This window comes from Amblyraja radiata, chromosome 29 (assembly GCF_010909765.2).
Source record: "Amblyraja radiata isolate CabotCenter1 chromosome 29, sAmbRad1.1.pri, whole genome shotgun sequence".
NCBI lineage: Eukaryota > Metazoa > Chordata > Chondrichthyes > Rajiformes > Rajidae > Amblyraja > Amblyraja radiata.
In genome coordinates this window covers 8,621,241-8,640,047 of record NC_045984.1, presented here as the reverse complement: position 1 = coordinate 8,640,047, position 18,807 = coordinate 8,621,241, and positions in this window count along the sequence as shown.

Genomic DNA, 18,807 nt, shown 5'->3' with positions numbered 1-18,807 from the left:
CAACTTTCCCACGCCGACCAACATGTCCCATCTACACTTATCCCACCTGCCTGTGTTTGGCCCATATCCCTCCAAACCTATCCTATCCCTGTACCTGTCCAAATATGTTTATAACATTGTGTAAGAAGTACTAAAGTAGAAACAAGGAAACGCAGATGCTTGTTTACAAAATAAAAGACGCATGGCTGGCAGGAGCCCCTCCGCAGACTCTCTCTCCGACCAGAATGACTCCAGCAGCAGCGGCTCCGAGTCGCCCGTCTTCAGCAGGATCTCTGTGTCGGACTGAGGGGAGGGGGGGGTGGAGGCGGAGGGCTGCCGGCCAACCCGGTGGGACAGGCAGAGCCGAGCTGGAGCCAGCGGCTGCAAGTCTGGGGCCGTCCCGGACAGGGAGGGGACGGGGGGGGGTGATGGCCCAGCAGCAACTCAACAGCACCCGCAGCGACGGAGAGCTGGGCCCGACCCCGACCACGGACGAAACGCAAGCCTGCACACAATGCAGCAACTCCGTTGCCGAGACTGGTTTTTGCTTGTGACCTATGTCCTGGGCATGTGCAGTCGGAATACCGAACTCGCTTATTGCTAGAGGGGGGGTAGAAGCAAGTGCATTTACAATGAAAGCCTAGTTCTATGTTATCCCACTTTTGCAACCACTCCCTGCGCACCAGGGGCACTTAACAGAGGTCAGTTTGCCTACAAACCTGCACGTCTTAAGGCTGTGGGAGGAAACCCATGCGGCTGTCGGGAGATCATGCAAACTCCACACAGGCAGGACCTGAGATCAGGATTGGGCCCGGATCTCTGGTGCTGTGATGCAGCAGCTCTACCAGCTGTGTCACTGTGCTGCCCATTTATTCTGTAGGGCCTGTTTCCGTGCTTTATAATTCTATGAATTGTTGGAAGTGTTCGAAGTGTGGGAGGGTTTGAGTGAGGTGATTTGGGGAGAATGACAGGATGATGGAAAGAGGCTGTCATCGCAATGCAGGGTGAGTGAGGTGTAGATCCGTGGATGAGGGAAGAATGGAAGCAAGGAACTGCAGATGCTGGTTTACCCTGAGTCCCAACTGCATGTACACCTATTTCTCCCATCCTCTTTCCCCTTCCACCTACATTCTTTCCTCTAGCTTCACAATTCACAAACTTTCAATCCTCTTTGTCCCACACCTATCTTTTTATCTCTGGCCTTTAACCAACCATCTGCTTATCAAAAAGAAAAACTGTATCAATCTATTATCCAAGATAGACACAAAGAGCTGGAGTAACTGAGCGGGTCACACAGCATCTCTGGAGAAAAAAACTAGGTGTCGTTTCGGGTCAAGACTGAAGGAGGGTCTCGACCCGAAACGTTGCCTATTCCTTTTCCCCAGAGATGCCGTCTGACCCACTGTGTTACTCCAGCTTTTTGTATCTATCTTTGGTTTAAACCACTATCTGCAGTTCCTTCCCACACATTCAATCTATTGCCTGCCAGGCTTTGTCCTGCCCTTCCTCTCTTCCAGCTTGCTTCATCCCACTCCCCCCAAATCTGCCTGAAACTCTCCTATCCATGCTCACCAGAGATGCTGCCTGACATTGCAGACTTACTCCAGTATCTTTGGGTGGGTGAAGAGTGGACCCCAGAATGTCTTGTCGCAGAGAAGTGAGTTGTGAAGAGAATTTTGAAACCAACATCACAGCTGTGCAGAACTACGAATGCTTGGTGTTCATCTTGGTTTTTATCTCAAGCCATCGTGGAGCAGTTTGTAGCACATGTTGGTATGTTGGCAACACCAAAGCTCTCCTGTGCCAACTAAAGCCCCACAAGCCACAATGGCCAATTAACTTTGTTTTTCTTGGTGTTTCTCATTGTGGAAGAACTAGTGGAATGGACACCCTGAGAGACTTTGTCCTTTTTTTTCTTGGGACCATGGAATTTTTAATCTCTCACTAAACAGGCAGCCCAGATACAAAGGTCCTCTCTCTTCATTAACCCGCATCAATGCTGGGTGGGGGTTGCAAAACCACAGCATGTGGTTGGAATCTTACCAACTGACTCACGCTGGCACATGATCACGGAATGTTATTAAGCAGAACTAGGCCATTCAGCCCATTGTGCACATGCTATCCGTTCTGGCAGCTCTACCTATTCAATCACTCCTCTCCTACTTGTTTGTTTTTGCAAGTTTTTTTTCTTCTTTTTTTTGTGACTCCAGTCCCCTTTTGAAAGTTAAGATAGAGTCTAATCCACTCGACTTTCAGGAAAGGCATTCCAGGTTAGAATAATTTCTGCCTGAATAATTGTTCCATTTTCTTTCCTGCTTTGTTTAAATAATTACCCTTGGGTGAACAACCCTTCTATCACTGAACTGTTTTGCAAGTTTAGCAAAATCTGAACTGTGGTTAAATCTCTGTTGACTTTTTCATATCTCTATAGTCTATGTTATGATTTTGCTCCAGATAACTGAGTTCACTGATCCTGGACTCTGTGCCAATTCACATAGTGTTATAGAGCCAAACCACACAAACGGGCCGTTTACAAATTATAGTAAAAAGTAGGCCATTCGGCCCATTGAGTCTACTCCACCATTCAATCATGGCTGATCTCTGCCTCCTAATCACAATTTCCTGCTTTCTCCCCATAACCCTTGACACCCGTTCTAATCAAGAATTTGTCTATCTCTGCCTTAAAAAATATCCACTGACTTGGCCTCCACAGCCCTCTGTGGCAATGAGCTCCACAGATTAACTACCCTCTGACTAAAGAAGTTCTTGCCTCCGTTCTAAAAGAGCGCCCTTTAATTCTGAGGCGATGACCTCTGGTTTTTGACTCTCCCACCAGTGGAGACATCCTTTCCATATCCACTCTATCTAAGCCTTTCATTATTCTGTAGGTTTCAATGAGAACCCCCCCTCAATCTTCTAAACTCCAGCGAGTAGAGGCCCAGTGCTGTTAAATGCTCATTATGTGCTAACCCACTCATTCCTGGAATCATTCTTGTAAACCTCCTCTGGATCCTCTCCAGAACCAGCACATCCTTCCTCAGATATGGGACCCAAATTCAGCTGAACTCATCCATGCTGATGAAGAAGCTCCATTTAAGATAGTCCCATTAGTCTATGTTTGGATCCTATTGCTCTGAAACTTACCAATCTATGTACCTTTCCAAATAAAACCAAATGTCCATGCATCGTCAAATATCCAAACAATCATGTCCTCCATGTAGGAAACGGGACAAACTTAAATTAGAGTTTGGGTGGGAAGATGCGTCATGACCCGAAACGTCTCCTACCTCTGTTCTCCAGAGATGCTGCTTGACCTGCTTAGTTACGCCCGCACTCCGTATCTGCAGTTCTTTGTTTCACCATTCTAAGCTCAGATTTGACCTGGATTTCGAGCTAATTTTCCTGTTAGAACTGCTGCACCGCAGCGTCGGAGACCCACGTGCAAAACTGACCTCTGCTGCTGTCTGTGTGGAGTTTGCACATTCTCCCTGTGATCGTGTGGGTTTCCTCTGGATGCTCCGGTTTTCTCCCACATCCCAAAGACCAGTTTGTAGGCTAATTGTCCTCTAAATTGTCCGTGGTGTGTGGTGAGCGGATGCGAAAGGGGGAATGAAGTAGAATCAGTGTGAATGGGTGTTTGATTGTTGGCCTGGTGGGCTAAAGGGCTTGGTTCCATACTGTATCGACCGATCAATGATAGAACATAGAACATACAGCATGGGACCAGACCCTTTGGCCCACATTGTCTTTGGCAAACATGATGCCAAGTAATGCTAATCTTCTCTGCCTGCATGCCATCCATATCCCTCCATTCCCTGCATATTAACATATTCATCTAAAAACCTCTTAAGCCCCACTGTGGAAAGGTTCTGTCCTATCGGTGCCACTCATAAATGTATACATGTTTACCAGAGAAAACAATCCAGGTTTTTTCCAAAACCCCTCATTTTGACTAATGTAGGGGGGCACGGTGGCGCAGCGGTAGAGTTGCGGCCTTATTGTGCCAGAGATCCAGGTTTGATCCTGGCTACGGGTGCCGTATGTATGGAGCTTGTACGTTCTCCCTGTGGCCACGCAGGTTTTCTCCGGGTGCTCCAGGTTTCCTCCCACACTCCAAATACAAACAGTTTTGGAAGTTAATTGGCTTCTGTAAATTGTTCCCAGTGTGTAAGATAGAACTAGCTTGGGGGTGATCATTGGTCAGAGGGGACTCGGTGGGCCAAAGGGCCTATTTCCTCACAGTATCTCTAAACTAAACTAATCTGTCTCATCCAGGTAGTATCAGATGGGGATTCAATGGACAGATGTCAAGAGTGTTTTATTGCCATACATCCCGATAGAACAATGAAATCCTTACTTGCAGCAGTACAACAGAATATGCAAACATAGTACTCTGAAAACAATATAATAAATGAGAAAAAAAATAAAGTTCAGATTTCTGAACAAAACTGGTGGGAAACTCTCAAAGGCCTTTTTGACAGATTGTGGAGATTGTCAAGTTGGGACTTTCCTTGTTTACACACATTTCCATGGAGGTTTCTATCTCTTTCTGTTTACAAATTATTCTTGTTTATTCTCCCTTGGTGTTGTCCTTATGCAAACCCCTGATCTGTTTTGTCAGCTAAAACTCAACTGATATTATTCTGAATTGCTTCTAATTGTTTTTGGTTTTGAACAAAGAAGCTTTTACCTTTCCCAAGCTGTTCTTTATTTAGATCGTAAGATCATAAATGATAGGAGCAGAATTGGGCCATTTGGCCCATCAAGTCTTCTCCGCTATTCTCGCTCCGTCTGGACTCCAATTCAGATTGATATGAGTAAGGGGGAGAAAGCTGGAAAAGAGGGGCATGCAGGATAATGCCTAGCTGGTGACGGATGTTTTCACTAGTGGGACTTGACTTTGGAATGGAAACGAGGAGGAATTTCTTTAACCATATGATGATGAATCTGTAGACTTTGTTGCCACAGATGGCGATGGGGGCCAAGTTATTGGGCATTTTTAAAGCAGAGATTGCTAGGTACAGGGGAGGGGGGGAGCACCTCGACCTACGATGGGGTCACATTATGATAAAACCCATTGTAAACCAAAAATATCGCAAGTCAAAGACGCATTTAATACATTGCGATCGCGTGACCGGAAGTGAAGTGCGGCTCGCTGCCGTTGCCGAGCGTTTGCCGATCGTAAAGTTGAAATATCGCAAGTCGAAGCATCGTAAAACTGGGAGCACCTGTACTAGATTAGTAAAGGTGTTAAAGGTCACAGGGAGGAGGCAGGAGAATGGGGCTGAGAGGGAAAAATAGATCAGCCATGATTGAATGGCAGAGTAGACACGATGGGCTGACTGACCTAATTCTGCAGTAGACAAAAATGCTGGAGAAACTCAGTGGGTAAGGCAGCACCTATGGAGCGAAGGGAATAGGCAACGTTTCGGGTCGAAACCCTTCTTCAGTCTCTAATTCTAATTCTGCTCCCATGTTTTATGGTCTTTTACCCACTTGTATCTACACACTGTCTCTCACTGAAGTGCAGATGTGAAGATAATAAACTCCACCTGCATAAGGTGGTCATGAGCACGAATTGTGTTGATGGGCCATTTGATTTTGAAAATAATATTCTCCAGCGCCTTTTTTAATTCCAGCATCTCCAGGCTCTTGAGTCTCTAGTTTTATCAACATTTTCTTGATGCAGGCGCAAGCTTCCTATGTTTATAATTTATCCACAAACTGATCGTACAATAAAGCAAAGTAATACCAATGAATTGTTGCCCATCTATACCAGACAGAGTGGATATGGAGAGGATGTTTCCACTCGTGAGAGAGTCTAGGACCAAAGGGCACCACCTCAGAGTGAAAGGAGGTACCTTTAGAAAGGGGATGAGGAGGAGATTCTTGTCAGAGGGTGGTGAATCTGTGATATTCATTTCCACAGAGGGCTGTGGAGGCCAGGTCATTGGATATTTTAACCCAATTCTTGATTAGTATGGGAGTCGAGGGTTATGGGTAGAAGGCAGGAGAATGGGATTGAGAGGGAACGATAGACCAGCCATGATTGAATGGCGGAGTACCAGTGGGGCCAAAGGGACAAAGATGATAACTGGTTCGAGACAGGACAAGTTGGATACAAAATCAGCACTTCATAGCAGCGTATTACAAAAATAGAAGATGCTGTCAAAATAGCCATAGAAGTGGAAATAGTAGAGGTAATTGATGAAAATCAATAGCAGGATGTACTGGAAAGACAGGTTCAGCTCGGAGTGAATAAGTCATCTGGACCAGATCACTTGCGCCTCCATTTTTTTCCAGTGAAACGGGGACAGTGGTATTGGCAGCTGAGATGTCAGAGCTGTGGAGAGTGATGAGCATAACACTGGGCATAACACAAAAGTGCTGGAAGAACTCAGTGGGTCAGGCAGCCTCTGTGGAGGAAATGGACAGTTGAGGTTGCAGGTCGGGAACCTTGTTCAGACCTGAATCATTCTGAAGACGAGACCTGGCCTGAAAACGTCGGCATCCATTCCCTCCATGGACGCTGCCTGACCCGCTGAGTTCCTCGGGCACTTTGTTTTTAGCTCAAGATTCCAGCACTTGCAGTTTCTGGCGTTCTCCACTATTTGACGTTGATTTGAGAAGGTTAACTGGCCTCATAGCTCAAGGACAATGTTCAGAACGTGAGCAGAAGAGGCACATTTGTCAAATGAAATAATCACACTCCAGTCTACAGTGTCAGGCAGCATCTTCAGACTGAAGAAAGGTCCCGACCCAAAACGTCATCTGTTCATTCCCTCCACAGATGCTGCCTGACCCGTTGTGTTCCTCCAGCACTTTGTATGTTGCTCAAGATTCTGGCATCTGCAGTGTCTCGTCTCTCTGATAAACATAACACTCTTATTCAAGAAAGGATATTCCCGGTCAGTAACTATAGTCCAGTCAGTTTAACATTGATAGTAGATGAGGTTTTACAACCTTTATTCAAGGAATAAATTAATAGGCACTTGGAGAGGTGTAAGTTAATTAAGAAGGACCAGGATAGATTTGTGCAAGGCACATCATGCTTGACTAATCTTAATGGTTTTATGATGAACAAACAAAGGGCTGATGAAGGAACACAGTGGTGGTTGTCTATATGGGTTGAAGAAAGTCTTTAAGTGCCAAATGGTCACTGTTAATTGGAAAAATAAATTAAAATCAAGAAAACAGTAAGACGTGGTGAACTGTTGTTTTTCAGGGAATAATCAGTATTATTCCCATGGCCTGTTTCTTTGGATATCTATAAAGGGCTAGTATATTTAAATGCAGAGAAATGTATCCGGATTTGACACAATATCAAGAAGCGAACACAGCTGGTAGAGCTGCTGCCTCACTGTGCCGGAGACCTGCTTCGATTCTGACCTTGAGAGCTTTCTGTGTGGAGTTTGCATGTTCTACCTGTGACTGCGTAGGTTTCCTCCGTTCCTCTGGTTCCTTCCAACATCCCAAAAACGTGTGGGTTTATAAGTAAATAAGCTCCTTCCTCACAAAAAAAAATTATTTTAAAGCAGCCTGATTTTAACAACCTACATCTGACACCTTGTATTACTGATAATGCTGCATTGTGCCTTTATGATCGACAAAAGATGCCAGTACGTGTATCATTCCTTGCCATTGGTTTTGCCATTGGTAAGCTGGGCAAAGACCTCTGCTGGTTATTTGCATAAATGTATATTTTAATTTGCTTACACGTTTATATAAATTTCTATTCTCATACGAAAAGATGGTACTAATTTGTGGAACAATGGATATTTGTATTTAAATGTGGTTTAACTTTTAAGAATGAAATCAGGATATTCACAAGCATACATTGGTCTTCAGAAAAATGGCCAAGCTTTGTTTTTACCAAAGCACGAAGTCGCCCTACAACATTTCGAATTCAACGATGAGAAGGTTCGAGTCCCGGCGGAGTAGCCACCAAGGATTTTGAGAAGTTGTAAAAATCGCCGCGATAGGTGTCTATGGCAGTTCGTCGTCCAATAAGCTGCTTAAACTATTTAAGGGTTTCCCCGATAAACTTGATTAATACATTTTATTTTTTAAACTCCAGTAATCTTTTTACATACTAAAAATCCCAAAAATGTAGTTAAAGATGTCAGTACGCCACAACAGTATACGCCCTCACAAGAAAAGGACTGATTTATTATATTTATTGTATATTTATTTGTGTGTTATCGCATTAATGATACCGTAAAGCATCAGCAAGTAATAATTTCATTGTTCCAATACCGTATGCATAGGACTCTTGAATTTAAATGCTGCATTCTCAGTCTGGGCACAGCTAGATATTGGACCTGTGCGTGTGTGTGTGAGTGTGTTTCAATAGGTGTCACTGTGGTACAATACATCAGAGGATATGTTTGACAGCAATGATGCATTTTGGATTAAAAGGCCACATTGAGGTTGGACCAGCGCTGATTATTGGCAGCAAAATTGATGAGCGATGCCATTAATATTTACCAATTCCTCCAGGGCCACTGCGGGCAATGTGCACAGTGCCGAATCAAGTGTATAATCAAAGATCTGGGGGCGTTCGTGCTTCTTTCTGAATAAGTATAGAAATGGTATTATTTTCATCCGGTTTTCTCCAGCAAATCCCTTCACTTCCTCATTGGTTTCCCTTCCATTTACACCTCACGCGGCAGGGCCACCAGCCCAATCAAGGATGACTTGCACCCCAGTCACTCCCTTTTCTCCCCTCTCCCATCAGAGCAAGAGGTACAGAAGTTTGAAAACGCACACCTCCAGATTCAGGAACAGTTTCTGCCCAGCTGTTTTAGATTAGAGATATCGCGCGGAAACAGGCCCTTCGGCCCACCGGGTCCGTGCCGACCAGCGATCCCCGCACATTAATACGATCCTACACCCACTAGGGACAATTTTTACATTTAACAAGCCAATTAACCTACAAACCAGTACGTCTTTGGAGTGTGGGAGGAAACCGAAGATCACAGTGAGGAATGTGTAGGAGTCACTGTGGTGGATGTTCATGTTAAAATGTGTTTTTGAGTGATTTGTTGCTTTTAATTGTATGACTGACCTGGCCAATTAAATTCCTCGTATGTTGCAAAACATGCTCGGCGAATAAAGTGTGATTCTGATTCTGATCTCGGAGAAAACCCACGCAGGTCACGGGGAGAACGTACAAATTCCGTACAGACAGCACCCATTGTGAGGATCGAACTCTGGTCTCCGGCGCTGCATTCACTGTAAGGCAGCAACTCTACCGCTGCACCACCGTGACTGTCATCAGGCAACTGGCCCTTTCTATCAACAACTAGAGAGCAGTCCTGAGCTACTATTGGAGACCCTCGGACTATCTTTCATCAGGCTGTATCTTGCACTAAACGTTATTCCCTTCATCACGTATCTCTATACTGTGGATGGCTCGTTTGTAAGCATGTATAGTCTATCCGCTGACTGGTTAGCACTCAACAAAAGCTTTTCACTGTACCTCGGTACACATGACACTAAACTAATCTGTTACATACCTCCGAGTGCTAACGCTTTCATTGGAATTTCAATGCCCACAATAAACAATTTCATTGTTCCTGCCCAGGACATATGACAATAAAACACTCGTTACTAAGGGGGGCTGTTCCTCCATGTTGCCCCTGCACTTTGTGGAGTGATCCTGTGACCATTTGACCATTATTCCTCAACAGAAGCCTTGAAGGTGGCGTCGCTGGTCGATAGGGTGGTCAAAATGTCTTTTGCCACGTTGGCTTTCATTAGTCAGAGTATTGAGGACAGAGGTTAGGAGGTCATGTTGCAGTTATATAAGACGTTGGTGAGGCTTATTTAGAGTATTGTGTTCCGTTCTGGGCACCATGTAATAGGAAAAATGTTGTCAAGCTGGAAAGGGTGCAGAGATGATTTACGAGGATGTTGCCAGGACTCGAAGGTCTGAGCTACAGGGAGAGAATTTGTAGGCTGGGACTCTATTCTTTGGAGCGTAGGAGGATGAAGGTGGTCTTATAGAGGTGTATAAAATCATGAGAGGAATAGATTGGGTAGATGCACAGAATCTCTTGCTCAGAGTTGGGGAATTAAGAACCAGAGGGCATAGGTTTAAGGAGAGAGGGAAAAAGATTTAATTGGAATTTGAGGGGTAACTTTTTCCACAGAAAGGGTGGTGGGTGTATGGAACGTGCTGCCAGAGGAGGTTGTTGTGGCAGGGACTATTGCAATGTTTAAGAAACAATTAGACAGCTACATGGATAGGGCAGGTTTAGAGGTATGTGAGCCAAACACAGGCAGGTACTACTAGTATAGCTTGGACATGTTGGCCAGTGTGGGCATGTAGGGTCGAAGGGCCTGTTTCCAAGCTGAATGATTCCATGAGAAGCCGCTGGTTTGTGATCAGTCTAGATTCTCTCCTCCTATATCTTGTGCGCTCTCCCTTTCCCATCCTAGGAGCCAAAGCCAAACCAACAAGTCCAGTATGGGTGAGGGATCCATCAGGCTCAATTCCACATTGGACCATATCCATTGGAGAAGCTATTAATGTCCTATGGCAACGGGTGATATCTCGGGACAAGATACAAAGACAATTGGAAGGAACCACCGCTGTTTTCCTCAAATATTACTTTTAGTTATTTTCTAACAATTTCAAGAGTGTATTACATCACAATTAAAACACAAAGTACTTGTGCTATAACTCCAGGATAAGCGCCCCACAAATTAATCCAAGCCCAAAATGAAAATATTATCTAACTAAACACACCAACTTACAATAAATGACTCCTTATGCAAAAAAAAAACCCAGCTACCTACATATTAATTAGCTCTTTAAAAAAAAATTTTTTAATCCTGCAAATGCAAGTATGTCATTGTGGTTATCAAGTGGGCACCTCCCTTCATTGGTGATTCATTGAGTTGAGCCCACAACACCTCGGGAAGACTCAACAGTTGGTTCTGGCAATCGATACCTGCTCTCACAAACTATGCTACAAATATCTACTAAATAAAGAAGGTGCAGCTAATTAGTTCACTCTAACAAATGTTAAACACCTGCAACCTATCTTCAACTAATCCTAGCCCAACATTAAGTTTGTAACATACAAATATCACCCTTGCATAAGACTGGGATACACTTGCACAGACTGCAATTACAAAGAAATACAGTACACACACTACTTGTCATGCGTCTCCTTTCAGGACCCAACTGTCACCATTTCTTCTCCACCAAATCCACCTACCGTCTGAAGAAGGGTTTTGGCCCGAAACGTCGCCTATTTCCTTCGCTCCATAGATGCTGCTGCACCTGCTGAGTTTCCCCAGCAATTTTGTGTACCACCTACTGCCTTGCTCTGCTGCCTCTGACATTTGCTTTGCAGCCTGACGCAAACTCTGTGCACGAATTCCTAGCTCTCCAAATAGCGACGTGGCTGATCTTGCCTTGAAATGTCTACAACCCACCTCTACCGCACGTACTCTTGCTCTCCATCAACCTCTGCTGCCAACTCTACATATCTAAGCCTTTTCCTTTCATAAGCCTCATCCACTACGTTCTCCCAAGGCACCGTCAGTTCTATAAGATACACTATCTGCTGACTTATGCCCCTGTCCCACTTAGGAAACCTGAATGGAAACCTCTGGAGACTTTGCGCCCCACCCAAGGTTTCCGTGCGGTTCCCTGAGGTTTTTGTCAATCTCCCTAATGGTCGAAAGTGGTTTCCGCTTCTTCTATGTTCCGGCGATTATTTGCGATGCTAGTTGAAGGTGGTTGCCGGAGGTTGCAGGTAAGACCTTCCACCACCTGCAACCTCCGGCAACCACCTTCAACTAGCATCACAACCGGCTTCGACTAAAAAATTACCGATTTTTAAAACGGCAACCTATTTTTAGTCGCGGCCGGTTTTGAATTTTTTGAAATAAACGGCGGAACATAGTAGAAGCGGAAACCACTTTCGACCATTAGTGAGACTGACAAAAACCTCCGGGAACCGCACGGAAACCTTGGGTGGGGCGCAAAGTCTCCAGAGGTTTCCGTTCAGGTTTCCTTAGTGGGACAGGGGCATAACTGACCATAACGCTATATCAGGAATTATATAGTCGGAATTATTTCCTGCGGAACAACAAGCTTTCCTCCTAAATCTACCCGCATCTCCCAATCATTGGCTCCACGTAACTGGCCTGACTCAGGCCTGTCTGCAAACTTCTCTCCTCTACCTTTCTCTCCCTCACGGACAAAATGAATCGCTACACTCCCAGTCCTGATGCCCACTGAATTCATCTGTGCTCTCCTCCTCTCAATTGCTGCGGCTTTGCACTTCAATACCTGGTGAATGTACAGGTACACCGACCCTGAGAAAGACTAGTCCTACATCCTGACAAAATATGCCTCAACGTTGCCACCTCTGAACACAAGGGACACGCCGGGTCCCCACCGACCCTTTGTTTGAGGTTTTGCGGTGATGGCAGCCCATCATAAATAGCCCTTATAAGGAAACCTGCCTCCATGCACCACAGGTCCCTCCAGCTAAACCACCTCTTTTCTACACTTTCCCAGTCCCTGCTTAACCTGAGCTACTGCCCTTACACATCTCACTGTTTCCGCCTGTCGACGCACCTGCTCTGCAACCAATTTCCTCCTCTCTGTTGGACCTGCCTGACTCCACACTGGTTTCCCTGTACTGAGCCCCAAGCCTCCTTTCCCTTGCTGCACCCTACCAACAATGTCTGTATGCCTCAGAGCTGCTTGTGTTTGTTCTCCTACATGCTTTGAGTTCCACTTCCTCCCTCTAATTACGCTGGGCATCAGATTATTATCTAAGGTATCCTTACTCCCTGATAATTGTGATATGTTCCAAAATGGAACAATGGAATTCTTTCTTGCAGCAGCAGATATATAACCATGGTACTCCATATACATATTAAATGTGTATAAACATGGTACTTCGTATACATATTAAATATAGGATAATAATAATAATAATAATAATGGATGGGATTTATATAGCGCCTTTCTAATACTCAAGGCGCTTTACATCGCATTATTCATTCACTCCTCAGTCACACTCGGTGGTGGTAAGCTACTTCTGTAGCCACAGCTGCCCTGGGGCAGACTGACGGAAGCGTGGCTGCCAATCTGCGCCTACGGCCCCTCCGACCACCACCAATCACTCACACACATTCACACACAGGCAAAGGTGGGTGAAGTGTCTTGCCCAAGGACACAACGACAGTATGCACTCCAAGCGGGATTCGAACCGGCTACCTTCCGGTTGCCAGCCGAACACTTAGCCCATTGTGCCATCTGTCGTCCCAACTAGGATAGTGCTAGTGTGCTGTGGGATCGCTGGTCGGTGCACACTCGGTGGGCCAAAGAGCCTGTTTCCACGCTGTATCTCTTAAAGTTTAAAAAAAAGCATGGAAACAGGTCCTTGGGCCCACTGAGTCCATGCCAACCATTGATCACCCATTCACACTAGTTCTATGTCTTCCCACTTTCGCATCCACTCCCAATACATTAGGGGCAATTTACAGATGCCAATTAACCTACAAAACCTCACGTCTTTGAGTATTTCTTCTCTCTCCTCAGGGCACTGACATTCAATCAAAAGAATATCCATCATGAGCCAGGCAAACGTAGATTTTCCACTTAGCCTTGCTGTAACATCGCACAACCATCATGTTGTAAAGGGTATGGCTGTTAATCATAGGGCTTTCTCTCGTTAAGCCATCACAGCTTGATCTTGGGTTCATTAGGCAAAAGGGCCAGGAATCCTGTACTACTGACATCTTCTCTGATGCAGGGACATTAAAGCTTATTGTCGCACCTTCACTGGCAGAGGTAGACTAGGGATCAAACTTGACATGTTCTGGTTTGAACAGTTCGACAACAAAGCTTTCATTTTATCCATTGAGCCATTGAGAGAATCCTGGTATTAAGTTTGAGTTTTATGAAGTAATAGAAGCCGGAATCAGCAGCCTTTGACTTCATACATAAACCTACTCTGAGCCAGGGGATCATTCAGACCCGAGTCATGGGGAACCCCATGCATACCAGTATACAGACCATTCAAGAACCAAGGACACAGATTTAAAATCTGGGGCAAAAGTCATGAGGGATAGGGAAATAAAACTGTTTTAATGATCTCTAGCTTGTGAGGGTGGAGGGAAGAGAACTCCCCTGCACTTTTTAAAGGAAAATTTAGACTGCATTTGAGGTATTGTGGTCATAAAGTCGTCAGGAATAGTAGTGGAATTAGGCCACTCAGCCCATCCAGTCTACTCCGCCATTCAACCATGGCTGATCTATCTCTCCCTCTTAGCCCCATTCTCCTGCCTTCTCCCCATAACCTCTAACATTGTGGGCAGTTTCGGGCCCCATATCTGAGGGAAAGATGTGCTGGTGTCGGAGACGGTCCAGCGGAGGTTTACACGAATGATCCCAGGAACGATTGGGTTAACATATGAAGAGCGTTTTGACTGCAGTGGGCTTGTACTCGCTGGGGTTTGGCAGGATGAGGGGGGGGGGGGGGGGGGGCCCACATTGAAACTTAACGAATAGTGAAAGGCCTAGATCGAGTGAATGTGGAGAGGATGTTTCCACTAGTGGGAGAGTCCAGGACCAGAGGCTATAGCATCAGAATAAAAGGATATGCCTAAAGAAAAGAGATGAGAAGGATTTTTTTTTTAGCCAGCGAGTGGTGATTCTGTGGATGTTATTGCCACAGAAGGCTGTGGAGACCACGTCAACTGATTTTTTTAAGCTGGAAATTGACAGATTCTTGATCAGTAAGGGTGTCAAGGTTTATGGGGAGAAGGCAGGAGAATGGTGTTGAGAGGGAAAGATAGATCAGCCATGGTTGAATGGCGGAGTAGACTTGATGGGCCGAATGGCCTAATTCTGCTCCTCGAACTTATGAACTTACGAAATTGAATAGGAACCTGAGAGGAGATCATTTGGAGGACCACGAGGGAAGAAAATGTAGAGTGAAGCTAACTGGGTTTCCCCGCAAGGAGCCAGCATACGCTTGGTGGACCGAATGGCCTCTTTCCATTGATTGACAACATTTTCCATTCTATATTCTACTTGATTCTATTCTATTCCAACATTTAAAGTCTAAGCGATTATGTTACAATCCACTTCAAAAGCACAGCGATTGCTCCTTGGCCCCTTTCTATACCAGCGTGACATTAATTTCTTACACTTTCTTTTCACTCTCAGACAATCTCCTGCCAAATGAAGAGGATGTTCTGTGCTGTGGGATTGTGCCCACCAGACCCATTGATACAGTTCCTCGGCTTCTTTCCCAAATCACGAGCTGTCGAGATTTGCGAGAGATTTTTATCCCGCTCAGTCAGGGTTGGATTGTAAGTCTGATCCCATGTTGTTCCTTTTCACAGCTTCCCCTGTCATTCCTGAGACAGATTAAGATTCCTCTATGGTTGCTGGATCCAGTGCCATGTCTGGGTCTATTCACAGGAGGCTTATTTGTATGGAAGGAATGTCAGCTCTTTGATGTTGTGCCCCCTCGCAACACGTGGGGTGCGGTAATCTCACGCTGATCCAAAACGAATCCGAGCTGTAGCATTACACTTCATCTTTAACTGACCAGGGAAGAAAAAAGCATGAGTCAATAACAAATTCATTACACCTTTTTTGATATGCAAAACGCACCTGCTTTTTAAAACAATTGCCATGGTCTTGTGTCATTTGGTTCATTTTTTTAAAGTTTAGGTTTAGCTTTATTTTTGTCACATGGATCGAGGTACAGTGAAAGCCTTGTGAGAGAAAGAACTGCAGATGCTGGATAAAATCAAAGGTAGACACAAAATTCTGGAGTAAAGGGCCTGTCCCACGGGCATGCGACTCCATGCAGCAAGCGCGACCTAAAGGGCCGGTCCCACCAGCATGCGCCTGCATGCGGCAAGCGCGACCTAACCAGAAGCAGGGGGCCACGCAGAGGTCGAGTGAGTGACATGAAGTGCGAGCGAAGTCCGCGGGAAGTTTGCGCGTGACGTACGGCGTCGAGGCGGTTGCGGGCCGGCGGGCCGTTGCTGCGCAGAATTTTTGAACACGGTCAGTTTTTCGGAGCCCCGCGCGATGTCGGGACCAGTTCTATACAACTCCATACGGCTCCGGCGATTGAAGTGGAACCGGCCCCGCGAGGCCGTACGGCTCAAGCGACCACGTTAGGTTGCGCTTGCCGCATTCAGGCGCATGCTGGTGGGACCGGCCCTTTAGGTCGCACTTGCCGCATGGAGTCGCATGCCAGTCGGACGGGCCCTTAACTCAGCGGGTGTGGCAACTTCTATGGAGAGAAGGAATGGGTGACGTTTCGGGTCTCGACCCGAAACGTCACCCATTCCTTCTCTCCATCGATGCTGCCCCACCCGCAGAGTTACTCCAACATTTTGTGTCTACAGTGAAAGCTTTGCTTTTCATGCCATAGAAAACACGATCAGACAACACTATACACAACTACAATCAAATGTCAAACTCAAGTACGATAGGTGGAGCAAAGGGGAAGGGTGACACAATGGCGCGGCAGTAGAGCTGCTGCCTTGCAGCGCCAGAGACCCGGGTTCGATCCCGACCACGGGTACAGCGTTGTACGTTCTCCCTGTGATGCCGTGGGATTTCTCCAGTTTACTCCAACATTTAAAAGAGGTGCAGCTTTATAAAAATCGCCTCTAATGTGTGTAGGGGGTAGATGAGAAAGTGAGCTAACATAGAATGGATGTGAATGGGCGATCGATGGTCGGCGTGGACTCGGTGGGTCGAAGGGCCTGTTTCCATGCTGCATCTCTAAGCTAAACTAATCTTTTTAAAAAAAATCACCAGGCTGGTATCCCTGAGCACAATGCAAGGATTGCTGCATTATAATAATAATAATAATAATAATGGATGGGATTTATATAGCGCCTTTCTAATACTCAAGGCGCTTTACATCGCATTATTCATTCACTCCTCAGTCACACTCGGTGGTGGTAAGCTACTTCTGTAGCCACAGCTGCCCTGGGGCAGACTGACGGAAGCGTGGCTGCCAATCTGCGCCTACGGCCCCTCCGACCACCACCAATCACTCACACACATTCACACACAGGCAAAGGTGGGTGAAGTGTCTTGCCCAAGGACACAACGACAGTATGCACTCCAAGCGGGATTCGAACCGGCTACCTTCCGGTTGCCAGTCGAACACTTAGCCCATTGTGCCATCTGTCGTCCCATAATATATAGGTCGGCCATGATGGCGCAGCGGTAGAGTTGCTGCCTTGCAGCGCTTGCAACGCCGGAGACCCGGGTTCGATCCTGACTACGGGTGCTGTCTGTTCGTACATTCGCCTCACGGAGTTTGTACATTCGCCCCGCGACCGAGTGGGTTTTCTCCGAGATCTTCGGTTTCCTCCCACAGTCCAAAGATGTACAGGTGTGTGTGTAAATTGTCCCTAGTGTGTGTAGCATAGTGTTAATGTGCGGGGATCGCTGGTCGGCGTGGACTCGGTGGGCCGAAGGGCCTATTCTCTAAAACTAAAGACATGTGAGGCCTTTAATTCAGCCCTGCTTCCCCTCTCAATATTCCGCGGCACAATTTCAGAGAGGACCAGGGGAGTTATCCTCAGTGTTCTCATTAACATTCACCCTAAACCTCGTCAAAACTGATCACCTCTGTGATATGTGTATGTATAACATATACACAATACAGTGGCGGGGCCCTGCCGAGCAACTACGGCTCAAAATGGCTTTGCCACGTGCTAAGGTGGTGACAGGAGCCATAAAAGTCGTTCCTTCTTATAAGAAGGTAGAGGTGCCTGAAAACTGTAAAGTCCAGGTTCAGGAGCAACTTCTTCTGTAACAACGGATTGAATGTATGTACAGGTGCACAACCTTTTATCCGAAAGCCTTGGGACCAGACACTTTTCGTAATTCGGAATTTGTCGGTCTTCGGAATGGAAATTTTTTAGCGTAGATTTTAATGGCTGGCTCAGTGGTAGAGTGCTCGGCTCATATCCGCAAGGTCGCGAGTTTGCGCCTTGATCCCGGCAGTTCCTCGGTCGCGAGTTTGAGTCTTCAATGTAGTTTTTTCTTGCAGAATAAATGTTTGTATGAAATGCAGTATGTTGAATGAATTCCTGAATTTGTAAATGTGACCGCAGCATTGAATCACCTCTCGCACTCATGTCACCCTAGCGGGGCTACATGCCCTTAGGCGGCCTAAGGCGACATTTTCACACTCATATCCGTGTGCAGCAGAGGCGACGTGCGTTTGGCGCCAAACGTGAGCTTTGGTGTGCAGACGAACATCCTGGAAAAAATGTCCGGTTTCTTCCAGGTAGGCGATATACCCTCCCGGGCAATATACCCTCCACTTCTCTTTTATGAAGGGGATTTAGTTCCACTTTCTTCCAGGACCGACCGGAGGTTCCGCTGTCACCTCTGCGGGCCACCCTCGGTGAACGCTCACTCAACTTTGTCTTGGGATTCTTACTCTCCCGCGCAATGTATCCTCACCTTCTCTTTTATGAATGGGGATTTAGTTCCCCTTTCTTCGAGGACCGACCGGAGGTTCCGCTGTCACCTCTGCGGGCCGCCCTCGGTGAACGTCCTGTCTCCCTGTCCCTGGGATAGCAGGGGGCGATCAAACAGCACAATACCCCCCTCCCCCTCCAACTCCAGAGGAATCCGCTCCCCGATGGGCCGCTACGGCGACAAGTGGCAGTTCGCCCACAGCCCGAGCTGCGCGACCCCAAGAACAAGACGTACCTTGCACACCATCAGCTTCTGCCCCTACGGGGAGCGTGTTCCTCTGGAGTTGGAGCGGGGCTGGGCTGGAGTTGCTGATCTGG